Genomic DNA, 13,749 nt, shown 5'->3' on the forward strand with positions numbered 1-13,749 from the left:
ATATATATATATATTTATATTTATTTTATTTTTTCTGTTTTACCTGGTGGCATGGTGGCAGTTGCCATTGGGTAGTTATAGTTAGGTCTACATTTCCATTAAAAGATTGTTTTTTGGTTTGCTTATAACTTGGGCACCGTTTGACGACTCTATATAAAACTTTACCTAAAACCAAGGTTAAACTGACGTCATAGAAGGTGAAAACTTGAGCGCCAACATAACTTTTTGAACTAAAAGAGATACAGAAATTTACCAGTTATAGTTGCAGAGCAACCTAGAACTTGAACCCCCACCATGCACTGCTTATTACCTTACAAATTACATCACTCATGACATGTTCTATGACATCATATATTACATCACTGATGAGATCTCTGTTAGCAAATGTATCTTACATAACAGGCAACCAAAGTTGGTGAAATATGAACAATTTATATGCGTGCTCTATCCTGTAGTTCAGAATGTTTAAACAGCGTCTATGCAGTGCTGACCTCAACACAAGGGCAGAACAGCAAGAATAGAATTTACAAGAAACTGGCAAACCCTGTTAAACGCGCATCACCTTGTCCTATGAAACCTTATCGAGTATTCTCTTCACAGCATTTTTGTTCCAGATGCCGCAGTTAATAAATATCACACACTGTGACCTTACAACCATGAGCTGGGAGTACTTTAAAACATCTGGATAAGGGATTAATGATTTATATGATACAATTGCAGCATATTTTTGTGTTTTTCGCAAGGTAGAGGTCTTTGGAAAATTAAAACTTGCAAAATCTACAAAGATTTTGCACTTCCATGTGAACATTGTGACATTTCCTACAGATTTCATGACTATGTCCTTATTTAACTTTAACAGACTTGTTCTGCATTAGTAAAATTTCAGTAAAATTAGATCTTTTACTGAGCCAAGCCGTTGTGCAAAGAAAATCTATGTAAATGGTAAAATGGCTGAGAAAATGTCAGCATATATTTTCCTGCTCGGATGAATTTGATAAGGTTCAAAATGATCTCGCATCGCGTAAAAACAATCTCACAATTCAAAGACTTTAAATGAGTAAAGGCGAAGGTAAACTGGGATAGTTTGCAAACTTCACGGAGGATGAGGATTGAGAGCTGTGCAAAACTTTGCAGCATATGAGATCACAAAGTTGAAAGTGAACTCAGTTAACAAGAAGGCTGGCTACACCAAGGAAGTCCTCTTTTGATTGCTATTCTTAGCCAGATGATTAGCCCTTCAATTCACCCACTTTTCAAGCAGCCCTTCTGTGAATACATTGTATTTTCTGATTTGCTGTTTTGGTCTTGTTTTTAGCTGTTTACAAATCTACTTATTGTTTGCTTATCCCCCACGCTACCCAAGTTCAGGAAGGACTTCAAGACCTGGCCCTTTCAATGACTCCAGCACTTAGATGGATCTACTCCCCACCTCCTGCCCACCGCCTTGAGACCCTCACAGGTGAATAGTTCCGCTTTATCAACCCTTAATTGATTGATTGGTTTATCTGGTTGTGAAACTAGACTTATTTGTCTTTGCCTTGTATACGTTCTGATAATTCCTGTTTGTTTAACTCTAGATTTACTTTCCAATCTTTTCCCCTTCTAGAGGAAAGTGTGATCTTCAGTGTATCATCTTGTGACTCACGGTAGAAGGGCTTCTTACAAGTTCATGCTGAGTGACCTGTATTCTGCAACCTCGCGCGACTTTCATGGCTACATCTTTTTTATCTCCTATAGGTGCGCACTTCCCCTTTCTCCAGCACAGGTGGAACCCTCACCTATCTAAAGATGTTTGTCCTTAAAAAAGACATAATGTGGAAAGAGTATGTATAGTGTGAGTGGCTTGGGTCCCGTCTAGTTATTCCACAGCTCTGTGTTTACATGAAAAAAGGAGTGAAGACGTACATTCCTACTTCAGTTTGGGTAGCAGCAGTGGCAGCATAAACCAGGAGGAGGAATCAGGAAAGTGAATGGTAAAGTTCCTCCTTTCTGTACTGGTGTTTTATTTGGGCTTGCACCTGAAACTTAGCGTTTGCCTCAGGCCTACACATGACGCATGAAATTATAGTTGCCCATCCTTGAGCTGCCATATCAGACAATGATAACTCTGCTGGGAGTTGTATCTTCTATCCTCTTTATTGTCCTCTTTTTTGTCCAGGGGTCAGGGCCTTCAAATTGTCCCAGAGTCTAGCCTCAAGGTGGTTCTCTCCTTTGAGATTAATCTTGAGCACCTGACATACACTTGGCATTACCCCCTTTCTGAGGTCCTGTCTCTGAATGAGCTATAGCAAATTGCCTCATCCTTTGGGGCAGTCACAGCACAGGCACTTCAAATGAAACCAGTTTATTCCATGAGTCACCGAGGGGGTCACGAGGGCATCTAGTCTGTCATACTTTGGTGAGATGACACAGAATTTGCAAGCACTTGGACCCTCTCCCCAGGCCTAAGATCCCTTTAAATGTGAAGGTCCACTTCCAGAATGGAATGGCACTCATCTGATGATACCAGTCACAGAGCGGTTGCTGCTATTGATAATGGCAGACATATGTGTGTTGACGATTAATTTTTTTGCATGCAACCACCAAGTAGAGAGAAGCATTAAATATAGAGTATTTTTGCTCTCTGGCCTTTTCCTTCTTCCTGGGACAAATACGGAAGGCACTTTTCTGCTTAGGCACTTCCTGTGTCAGCACCAACATGGTTACTGGAAGGGGTTGTCCATACCTATGGCAATCAAGAACTGTGAAAACCTAGGCATCTGGTCCAACCTGCAACCAAAAACTCTCCTCCAGTTGTCAGCTCTGTGACAGGGCCCTCATCAGCTGTCTTTCTTATGCGATTTTGATTGGACTGCGATACCAACCCTTAAAGATTGCAAGACTGGAAGTATTGGTCTATATGCAATTTGCCCTTCACATGGATTATTTGAAGATTTTCTCTGAATCTTTCATCATAAAAACTTAGCTATGTACTCCAACAATTGATGCATTCTCCCCTGAATGCACAACATCCCAGCTATTGAAGAGCATAGCAGCTCCGGCTAAGGATCTGTGGTCTTACTGAATGGCCGATCCTCGGTCATCCAAAGACCAGACGGGCTGGGTCTCAGGCAAGGGAGGACCCAGGGCGGCAGGGCCTTTCAGGATGGGAGGGTGTTCCCAGCCCTGGGAGATACTGGCATTCGGTTTCCCCCCACCGCTGGGGTTGTGCTGGGTGAGCGTGGGTCTTTCTCAGGAGGGCCCACCATTGTGCCCCTCACAGGAAAAGAGGGACAGGGGGCGGTGGCCACCCCCGTACCCAGTCCCTCGGTCAGTCGGGTCCTTCCCTGGCAGAGGAAGACCCGCTGAGGCACGGTCCTCACCCAAGCGCCCCATGTGGCCATCAACCACTCTGCCGGCAGGGGCGCACGAGGGCGTGGCCGGTCCCTGTGCCTAGGGTGTGTTGGCAGGAGGCGGCCAAGGGTTTCGGGCTGGTGCCGTCCATCGCTCGGGCCGCTCCGCCGTTAATCATGCTTCCGCAGGTCCACCAACGGAACCCTTGTTGTGACTTTCACTTCCTCCAGATTGTCAAGTTTGATTGTCTTCTCGGCGTTCCACCAGGGCTGTTGCCGACCCCGGTGGGGCCGATCCGAGGACCTCACAAAACCATCCAATCGGTAATAGCCATGGGCAGTGTGTACAAAGGGCAGGGACTTAATCAACGCAAGCTTATTTATTTTTATTTTTTACAGAGTTTTATATAGCGCGAACTTGACCCAAATCCACCAGTTTCATTACATGAGGACACATTCATTTTTTTGTATTTTTTTGTTAGGCACGGGGAGATTAAGTGATTTGCCCAGAATCACAGGATGTTCAGTGTCATTGCTGAGACTCGAACCCAGTTTCCCGGGTTCGAGGTCAGCCGCCATAGCCGTTAGGCCAACCTTATGACCGCACTTACTGGGAATTCCTTGTTCATGGGAAATAATTGCAATCCCCAATCCCTATCACGAACGGGGTTCAGCGGGTTACCCGCACCTGTCGGAGTAGGGTAGACACACGCTGATCCATTCAGTGTAGCGCACATGCAGCCCTGGACATCTAAGGGCATCACAAACCTATTATTGCTCACTCTCGTGTGGCTGAACGCCACTTGTCCCTCTAAGAAGTTGGACGCTGACCGCTGGGGGTTGCGTAACTATTTAGAATGGAGGAGTCTCATTCGTGATCGGAAATAAACACACAAATCACTCCACCAAGAACGGCCATGCACCACCACCCACAAAATCGAGAAAGAGCTATCAATCTATCAATCCTTTCTGTGCCCGGGCCGGGGGAGGTTTCCCGTGTTGAGTCACATTAAGCCACAGGCTCCCCTCCTGCTGGTGCCCTTCCGTCAATTCCTTTATGTTTCAGCTTTGCACCCATACTCTTCCCGGGACCCAAAGACTTTGTTTTCCCGGAAGCTGCTCAGTGGGTCATGGGAATAACGCCGCCGGATCACTAGTCGGCATCTTTTATGGTCGGTACTACGTATCTGATCGTCTTCAAACCTCTGACTTTTGTTCTTGATTAATGAAAACATTCCTGGTAAATGCTTTTGCTTTGGCTCATCTTGCGCCGGTCCAAGAATTTCACCTATAGCAGCACAATACGAATGCCCCCGCCGTCCCTCTTAATCATGGCCCCAGTTCCGAAAACCAACAAAATAGAACCGGAGTTATTCTTAGCTGAAGTATTCAGGCGACCGGCCTGCCTTGAACACTCTAATTTTTTCTAAGCAAATGCTTCGGACCCCCAGGACACTCAGTCAAGAGCATCAAGGGGACGCCAAGAGGCAGGGGCTGGGACAGGCGGTAGGTCACCTCGCGGCGGACCGGCAGCCCAATCCCAAGATCCAACTACGAGCTTTTTAACTGCAGAAACTTTAATATACGCTATTGGATCTGGAATTACTGTGGATGCTAGCACCAGACTTGCCCTCCAATGGATCCTCATTAAAGGATTTAAACTGTACTCATCCCAATTACAGGGCCTCGAAAGAGTCCTTTATTGTTATTTTCCGTCACTACCTCCCCGAGTCGGGAGTGGGTAATTTTCGCACCTGCTGCCTTCCTTGGATGTGGTAGCCGCTTCTCAGGCTCCCTCTCCGGAATCGAACCCTGATTTCCCGTTACCCCTGGTCACCATGGTAGGCACAGAAAGTACCACGCAGCAGTCCTGAAGACAGAGTCCGGGGTGGGGAGGCCCTGGCTGGAGCTCCTTAACTCAGCCAAGCAGGGGAATGCTCCCCAGGCATGACGGAACCCCGTCTGGTGCCTTTGGCAGAGTGGCAGGCCAGGGGACGGGGCCCAGGGCTGGAGCACCTGACCTGGGGCCCGGCAGGGCCCCTGGATCCAGCCAGGGCCCGATGACAGAGCCTGGGGTAGGGAGGCTGACCTCCCCGGGGCCCTCAGGGGCTCCAGATGCAGCTCCTGAACCCAGCCAGGCAAGGGGTGCTCCCCAGGCATGACAGAACCCCTTCTCGGGCCTATGGCATAACGGCAGGCTGGGGGACGGGCCCAGGGCTGGAGCACCCGACCCAGGGCCCGGCAGCCCAGAGGTGCAGGGGAAGCCTCCCTGGGCCTGCAGGACCCCGTCCTGGGCACCCTGACATGTGGCAGGCCCAAGGACAGAGCCCAGGGGGGGGAAGGCCGCCCTCCCCAGGTCCCTGGCTGGAGCTCCTGAACCCAGCCAAGCAGGGGGAGGCTCCCCAGGCCCAGCGGAACCCCGTCTCGGGCCTCTGTCGGAGCGGCAGGCCAGGAGACTGAGCCATCGTGGGCCCCCATCCTGGTTAGGCACCAAGCCACACATTGGGGCTGGGGGGGCATCCTGGCCCGTCCGGCTGCTACTGAGGACTGCTAGGCCGAGAGGGGTTTTGGAGTACCATGTCCCTAGTAATCCAAAGGAAGGGTACCCCCCTTTCTGGTAACCTGTGCGCACCGAGTGACGGAAGGAGACCCAGGACACGGGGGTGCCCGACATCCTGGAGCCCTGGCTGGGATTGGGTAGGGGGCGAGCCCTCATCGGGACTTCCAAGCCGGCCCGGCCATCTGGTCACCCCATTGGAAAGCATTGCGCACGACCAGATGGCCGAGGGGAAACTAGCGACCAGATGGCTGGTTCTGAAGTACGCCAATCTGCCCACCCGAGCCTTCGCAGGAGGGCTCCTGCTTGCCCTATGGAGGGCTCGGGCTCTGCTTTCCGAGGGCTCATCAGAGCCCTTAGCTGGGTCTCAGCTTGTCACGGGGTTGCAAGGGGGGGGCCCCGACAGAACTCTGACCCTGGGCCCGCAGGCACCTTGACACGCAGGCGGAGAGGGGGAGGCCTGTCCTGGCCCAATGGACCCCTGTCATGGGCACCCAGACCCTCGGCTAGCCACAGGATGTGGGCTCCCGCACCCCAGGGCCCACCAGAGTCCAGGCCCCGGAACCGGTCCTGCTTCAGAACCCAGCCAGGCCGCAGGGCGGGGGGGAGCTTCTCTGGGCACCAGGCACCCCTGTCCCCAGCAGACGGACTCTTGGCAGGGGAAACAAACTTTACAATAGTCATTACATCACACTACCTTTACAACGCAGTCATTACAATGCAACATCCTTTCGCATGCCATTACAACGCAAGCATTACATCGCATGTCACTACAACGCATGTCATTAAAACACATCACTACAACGCATGCCGTTACAACACTATATAAGGTAAGTAATGGGGAATAGTAATTTTTACCCCTACTCTATCCAACACTTACCCTACTATTGCACTCACTGGAGTGGGAATAGTAATATTTACCCCTACACTATCCAACACTTACCCTACTGTTGCACACACTGGAGTGGGAATAGTAATTTTTACCCTTACACTATCCAACACTTACCCTACTGTTGCCCTAAAAGTAATATGCGTTGTAATGGTATGCGTTGTAATGGGATGCGTTGTAAATGTAGTTTCTAAAAAGGTGCTGTGATGGCATGTGATGTAAAATCATGCAATGTAATGGATGTTGCAATGTAAAAACTGCGTTGAAAAGGCATGCGTTGTAAATGTTTGCGTTGTTACATCATACATTCCTTGGCAGGCCGGAGGATGGGGGCTCCCACACCCCAGGTCCTGTCTGAAACCCAGGCCCCGGGCCCGGTCCCTACTTCTCAACCCAGCTAAGCCAGGGGGATCTGGGAGCCTGCCCGGACATGAGGGATCCACTGATTTTTTTCCATAACTCTGTGGAACTCCACGTAGTGGCACTACGCCAACTCTGCCCAGGGCTAATTAGAACCCGTTACATGGCATACAGTCAGTTCTTTTGGGGAACTTTCAGGTACTTCAGTGGACCAACAGCACAGGAATCACAGCAACATGTCCCAGCTTGCTGCACACTGAATGGCAATGCACAACTGGCAGTCAATCTTGATGCCATGGCAGATTCTCTACTAATCCGAGGGGCCTTCGCGTCACATAGCGCAACAAACGAAAGTAAATCACAGCAAAATCTCCCAGCAAAGGTTGATGATCATTACCCCCCCCCCCCTCCCCCCCCCCCCCAATGAGTGACCGTACGGCTCCATGTCATGGGCGGTCCATGTTTTTAGTCCTGAATTTCATTGTACTACACTGTATTCTGAAGCTTCTAACCGATGCAGTGCTTATTTATGTATTTACTTCTAAAGCGCTCCATCGCCTGATGGTATCATGGCACTGAGCAAACCGAAGCGGGGTAGAGATTAACAGAAAAGGTAGAATACCATTTCCGACTAAGACAACACTTCCCAGAAGGCATTGAGTTGATAAATGAACAGGAGGGCTGGATCAATGGTGTCAAGGCGGCATGGCTGCCTTTGTTGGGCCTGGGCATTAACAAACTCCCGTCTGTGCTCCATTTGACTGGGCGGACTGCCTGTGGCTTTTTCCTCACCTGTTTCCTCTCCTTTTGCTCTCTCCCTTCCTCCGTCTTTTCTGCTTGTACGGCTGAAGGGGAGGAGGAGGTAATAACATGAAAACAAGCCTGGCGGGAAAAATGCTAAAATGTCTCTCTCCTGAGACTCACGCGCTCCGCGCTCTTGATTTGCTTGATGACATCTTATTGATTGTACAAGCAGCCGAAAATCTGCAACAGAAACTGAATAGCAGAGAGCAGGCAGCATCAATTAGAGGGAACTCCACCAGAAAGGTGAGTGAGCAGGAAAGTGGAAGGGCTAAACCGACGCCAATCAAAGGGAGGATTTCTGGCAGTAAAATCTGTCAGCGCCACAAGAACCACGCGCCAAGCGTACGGCAGTAGCACCAGGTGTGTCAACATGAGCATCAGTCATTTTCAGTATCACTGTCTTTCCAAACACCTACAGCAGCATCACAAGTCACTGCGCTCCTGCAGGCGCATCCTAACCGTAGGCCATTCTGACACATCCAGTTGCATCCCAGTGATTGGCTCTACCACAACCTGCAATTGCAGTCCAGTCATTGGCTTTCCATACACCTGTAGCCTAATCACAACCAATGGCCTTCAGTGCACTCACCGCCACATCGCAATCATTGGGCCAATCATTTGCCTTCAGTACGCCTTCTTGCACATTCCTTTCGTTGGTCTTCAGTACAAATTAAGCCACATCCCAATAATTGCCCCACACACACCTCGAGGCATTTCTAGGCTCGTCCTAATCCACCCCATAAAGAGCAGAGGGTGGGGCCTTTGCACAACTTCACTTGAGTAATGTCAGTCCAATACACTTCTACACAACAGTGTGTTCAACCATTATGGCCGAAACAGTCTTCTTCCATCCCGCAGTAAGCTCGGTGGCGGAAACTGGTAACGTTAACATGGCTCGTTGTTTTATTGTGTCCCTCAACGACCTATAATTTTGGAGATAGTAGTTTACGATAAACTGTGCCAGCATGTCCACATAAAAAATCAATCACAAGGCTGTTGTCTGCAGTCTGGTAGAATGATGGAATCCACTCTATGGCCTTTTCTGAGACTCGCCCAATCCTTTCAGACATCTGACTGAGGCACTACAGTGTCTGGTGCAGCACACTCTGGAGAGGTGATGGAATATTATTCCCCTGTGGTAGTTCTGGTCAAGGAAATGAGGTGTCCAGCTGTTTTAGCTTCCTTCAAAACTGCTATACATGCTTTCCTGGGAATGATGTTGATGTATAAAAAAATCTCCGATACAAAGTAACAAAATTGTGCCCAATTCAGTAGAATGAATGCATAATTTATGCAAGCCACATGCAACTATCCATGTTGGTAATCAATGAACGAGAATTTCCCAAACAGCATGTATTTGTGAGATGGTAATCAAGTAGGAAAAATAAAGTGTTGCTCTTGAGACTGGAATGTCTCCCGCATTGTATACAGGTATCTTCCTCTGCCAGTGTGCCTCACTGTGTGTGAATCTGGTATATTGGCTGTTATTCTGGCCCTGGTGTCACGCTACTCTAGCAGGTCTAGCAGGTGTGCAGAGACCTAGGCCTCTCTACCTACCCTGGCAGTGCACGGTTTAAGACATGTCCTGTGACCTAGAGGACTGCACCAAGCATGGACAGGGGACTAGTGTCCTTTCTTGGGTGTAGCACATAAACTGGCACACGCATCAACAATGCCATTTGCGATTCCTTATTAGCGAAAAATAAGGATTCGCTAATAAGGAATAGCAAAAGGCTATGCATGTAGAAATCGCTTAAAAAATAGCGATTTCTAAACATTCCTTAATTGCGTCTCGCAAATTGCGAGTCGCAATTAAGGAATACCTCCCCATTTATTCCTATGGGCCTAGAGGCCCATAGGAATGAATGGGAAGACTTTCTCAATTTGTGATTCTCAATTAGAGACTCGCAAATTGAGAATGCAATTTCAAGGGTGCCAGGGTGTCAAAAGGACACCCTGTTGCACCCCTGAAATCTGCATATGAGCACATCTTGCACACACACATGCCCCAAGGGCATGTGTGTGTGTAAAATGGAACTTTGAAAGTTTTTGCAAATTACCATGAAGTTCAACTTCATGGTAATTTGCTCCTCCTATTAGCAAAATCGCTAGTTTTTTTTACTTTTAATGCATTGCATTTAAGGAATCTCAATTTGCAATTCCTTAAATGCAATGGCAATTTAAGTAATCGCAATTTAGAGATTACTTAAATTGTGAGTTTTGCACTTGAAAATGCATCCCAAATGCAAAAATACCGGTCGCAAAGGGGCAGGTTCTGAGAATCTGCCCGTTTGCGATCGGTTTTTGCTTTGATGCATGTGGGCCAAAGCGCTTGTGGCAGCCCTCTTTGATTTATGAATCCTTAGTCTGAGAAAAACTATTTATCTGTCAGTTAGAGTGTGTTCTACTGACCCCTCTTATGTCAAGTTCTGCTGTAATGTGTACCCTCGAATTTTGTGCTGACATCCTGTATGTGAATTGCATGTGCATGTTTAGAATGAATGTGGTACATGTGGTAGTGAGGCTCTATGAGTGTATGTGTCCGGGTACTGAAGCCAGTGGGGTTCATTTTGGAAGTCCATGCTGTAACATGGCACAGGACAAGGGTGAGGACAGCTTCCACAGATGCTAGAAGCTGTAGAGGTAGAAACCTGACCACTGCAGGAAGGAGACGGGAACTAGGGAGAAGGAGGCTCTAACCGATTGCAACCCTGTATTGAGATTTCTTTGTGTTGGGTAGTATTTAGGGAATGATTTAGTTGTTGACAGAGCAGGACCCCTGCCACAACAGCAATGGAGTGCCCTCCTCACTAACACAGAGGTTCACCCACCCTATTTATGTATGGGTGGAACATAGGTTTGCCTATGGCTATGGAGGTGACCACTCTGCCCACGCAGTAGCCAAACATTTCCCTTACAGCCCGGCAGAGTATGGGCCATCAAAGAACTGGCTATATTTCCATCTGCAAAATTAGGATGGGCGGACATATAGACATTTTTTACTGTCAGTCACCCTGGTGGTAAGGGACAGTAAAAAATAAAAACTGCCCCCCTTGCCATTGGAGGAGGCTCCCATTGCGAGCGGGGGCATTATCTTTTTTATTTTTGCTTTGGGATTTTCTTTTCGAAAAAATAAATAAAGAAAACAGTTTGGTGCAGGGCTCTATCAAGTTGATGGATCCCTGCACCGCACTGCATGAAGCCTTGATAGGAATCATCGTGACAGAGGTCGCTGCCAATGCTTTAGGAATGACTGCCACCTTGGCGGTCATTTATTTAGTTTGGTGGGTGGCATCTCCTCAGAGCGACTGAGCTACTCACTCTTTTCCACTGGTGGAGAAATTGGCCTTGTGCCGAAGTTTAGATCAGTCCCTCAATTTGGTGCGAAGTTCCTCCTGTACTATGCTAAGTCCGCATTTATGTGAGACATATCTAACAAAGCCCACCTGGATACTACCAACCAATATGAATTTATAATTCTGTCCATAGAGTTTTCAATGTACAGGGATGAGGCAATCGATACACTGCCCGCCTTGACACAGCAGAGAACAATGGTTACGACAGGTCCGGGCACTTAAAAAGTGTGCTTCTGTTTGATCCTCGCTCAATCAACCCCCAAAAGAGATACTGAAGCACAGCCGCCAGTACTCAACTTTTATTTCAGTTTCTCCAAGTTAGACCAAGAGATTTTTAATAAGCTACATCTCAAGTCGGAAATGAAAGGTACGTATTCTCCCAAAAAAGATTGATATAAGCAGTATTACATTAATGTAAACTTCCTGACAAACTTTACCAGATACACAAAGAGAAGTGACTAATAAAGAGTTATTGACTACGTAAATCAATTAGGCCTAATCAATTGTTTTGCTTTGCCTGGTTTCCTTTTCACAAGACAATACGTTGTATTTTGTTCTTTTAGAATGATAATCCACCCTGGAAACAAATCTCAGCATTCTATTTTTTGCGCCTCGTTTGTTTTTAGTATGCCAGCCCCTTGAAAACCTAGAACACATAAACTACATTTGTCCTATCTGCTTTTCTAAAAGAAACACACCAAAGGCAGGTTTCACTCCACTTCTACTTCATGACAGTTTTAGATAAGATATGCTTTCGAAACAAACACTCTTTAAAACCTACATTGTTTTTTAAATTAATAGGATTAATCTATTTTTTCACAGTGTTATTTAGCTTACAACTTTCAATAATCATTGTTCTTTTTTTACCGCACATGTTCATAACTACCAAGTTCCCTGGTCCATGTGAGACTAGTTAGGCTAGTCATGTTTTTTCTTCCGGAAGTTGTAGCCTTATTTCACCCAGTAAAAAACAAGGACTACAAGACCCAGAATTCTAAGAAATAAACACTGACTGGACTACCTAGTCACGCTTTTACCTGGGAAACTTGACAGCTATGCGCATATGATTACTTAAAAGCATTTATTCTTAAAAGCACAAGATTGTTGAATGCTGGTTTTGCCAAATACTGAGGATGCCTAGTTTTGCTTCTACCTCATGCGTCTATCTATCACCCTATAATTCATGTCTCTTTATCTCACTATTGCAGTTTTGTTCATTACCTCTGCCTCTGTATTCTTTATCACAGTCTTAATGAAGCGAGGCATGCCTCAACCCTCAGACACAGGGGCGTAGTGAACCCCGCCTTACCACATACAGCAGGGATACATTTTTAGGGGCATCTTATTTGCAACTTGCCAGATAAGAGATCATAATTAACCTAAAGGAAGAAAGAAAGGTATGGTTGCAAGTAAAGGTAAAGTAGGATGGATGAGTGGAATGCCTGTAAGGGTGAGAGAATGGATGAGTGGCTGAAAGTACGGGTGGGTAAGTGAGTAAAAGGATGGATGAGTGGGTAAAAGTATGCATAGTTGAGGGAAAGGAAGAATGTTTGGATGGCTGGATGCGTGGGTGAAAGGATTGAGGGGTGTGTGGAAGGATGGATGGTTGAGTAGGTAAAAGGATAGGTGGATGAGTGTTTTTAAGATTGGCAGTGAGAGGATGGGTGATTGGTTGGGTGGATGAGTGGAGGACACAATGTGTAGATAGGTGGATGAAAGGATAGTAGAGTAAATGGAAATCTGAGAAGATGGATAGCTGGATGGGCAAGTGAAAATATGTGAGGGTGAGAGGATGGGTGGCTGGGTGGGTAGATGAGTGGGTGAAACTTTGAGGATGACAGTGCAAATGAAAATTTGAGATGTTGAATGGGTGAGGGGAAGTATGACAGAGTAAATGGAAATCTGAGAGGATGGACGAATGAATCAGTGGGTTAAACTATGGTTGAGTAAATGGAAATCTCAGCTGATAGGTGGGTAAAAGGATGGCAGAGTAAATAGAAATCTGAGTGGATAGGTGGATGACATTGTAAATGCAAATCTGAGAAGATGGATGAATGGCAAAATCTGAGAGCATCACCCCTGCAAACCACTTTAAGTGTTTTGAATGATGCTCTGTAAATTAAATATAATCTAAAAGTCTCCGTATCTGTACTCTGACCACTCCTCCCTCCCTCTATGGAGATGGTCAATGTTTATATAAATCTCATAGTCTTATCAGGGATAGGAGGATAGCTTGATATTTCATGCCGAGTTTTGCTCCTCCATGCCCTCTGATGGTTTGCAAATGAGCGCTCTGATACTTCACTTTAAGCTTAATGGGATGTCGAATATGTGTTTGAACAGAACAAAAAAAGTAAAGGAAATAACTGCTAAAATAAGACACTCTATTGCCCAAAAGAGCAACAACTAGCCTCTGTGCTCTTGAAGTTTTGACTATTAAGGATTGTGCTG

General features: G+C 46.8%; 1 pseudogene; it reads right to left on the bottom strand.

The window, feature by feature from the left end:
• Positions 1-3,504: 3,504 nt before the first annotated feature.
• On the bottom strand, positions 3,505-5,326 carry LOC146857494 (18S ribosomal RNA; annotated as a pseudogene).
• Positions 5,327-13,749: the final 8,423 nt, after the last annotated feature.

Source organism: Triturus cristatus, chromosome 3_2, assembly GCF_964204655.1.
Source record: "Triturus cristatus chromosome 3_2, aTriCri1.1, whole genome shotgun sequence".
Lineage (NCBI taxonomy): Eukaryota > Metazoa > Chordata > Amphibia > Caudata > Salamandridae > Triturus > Triturus cristatus.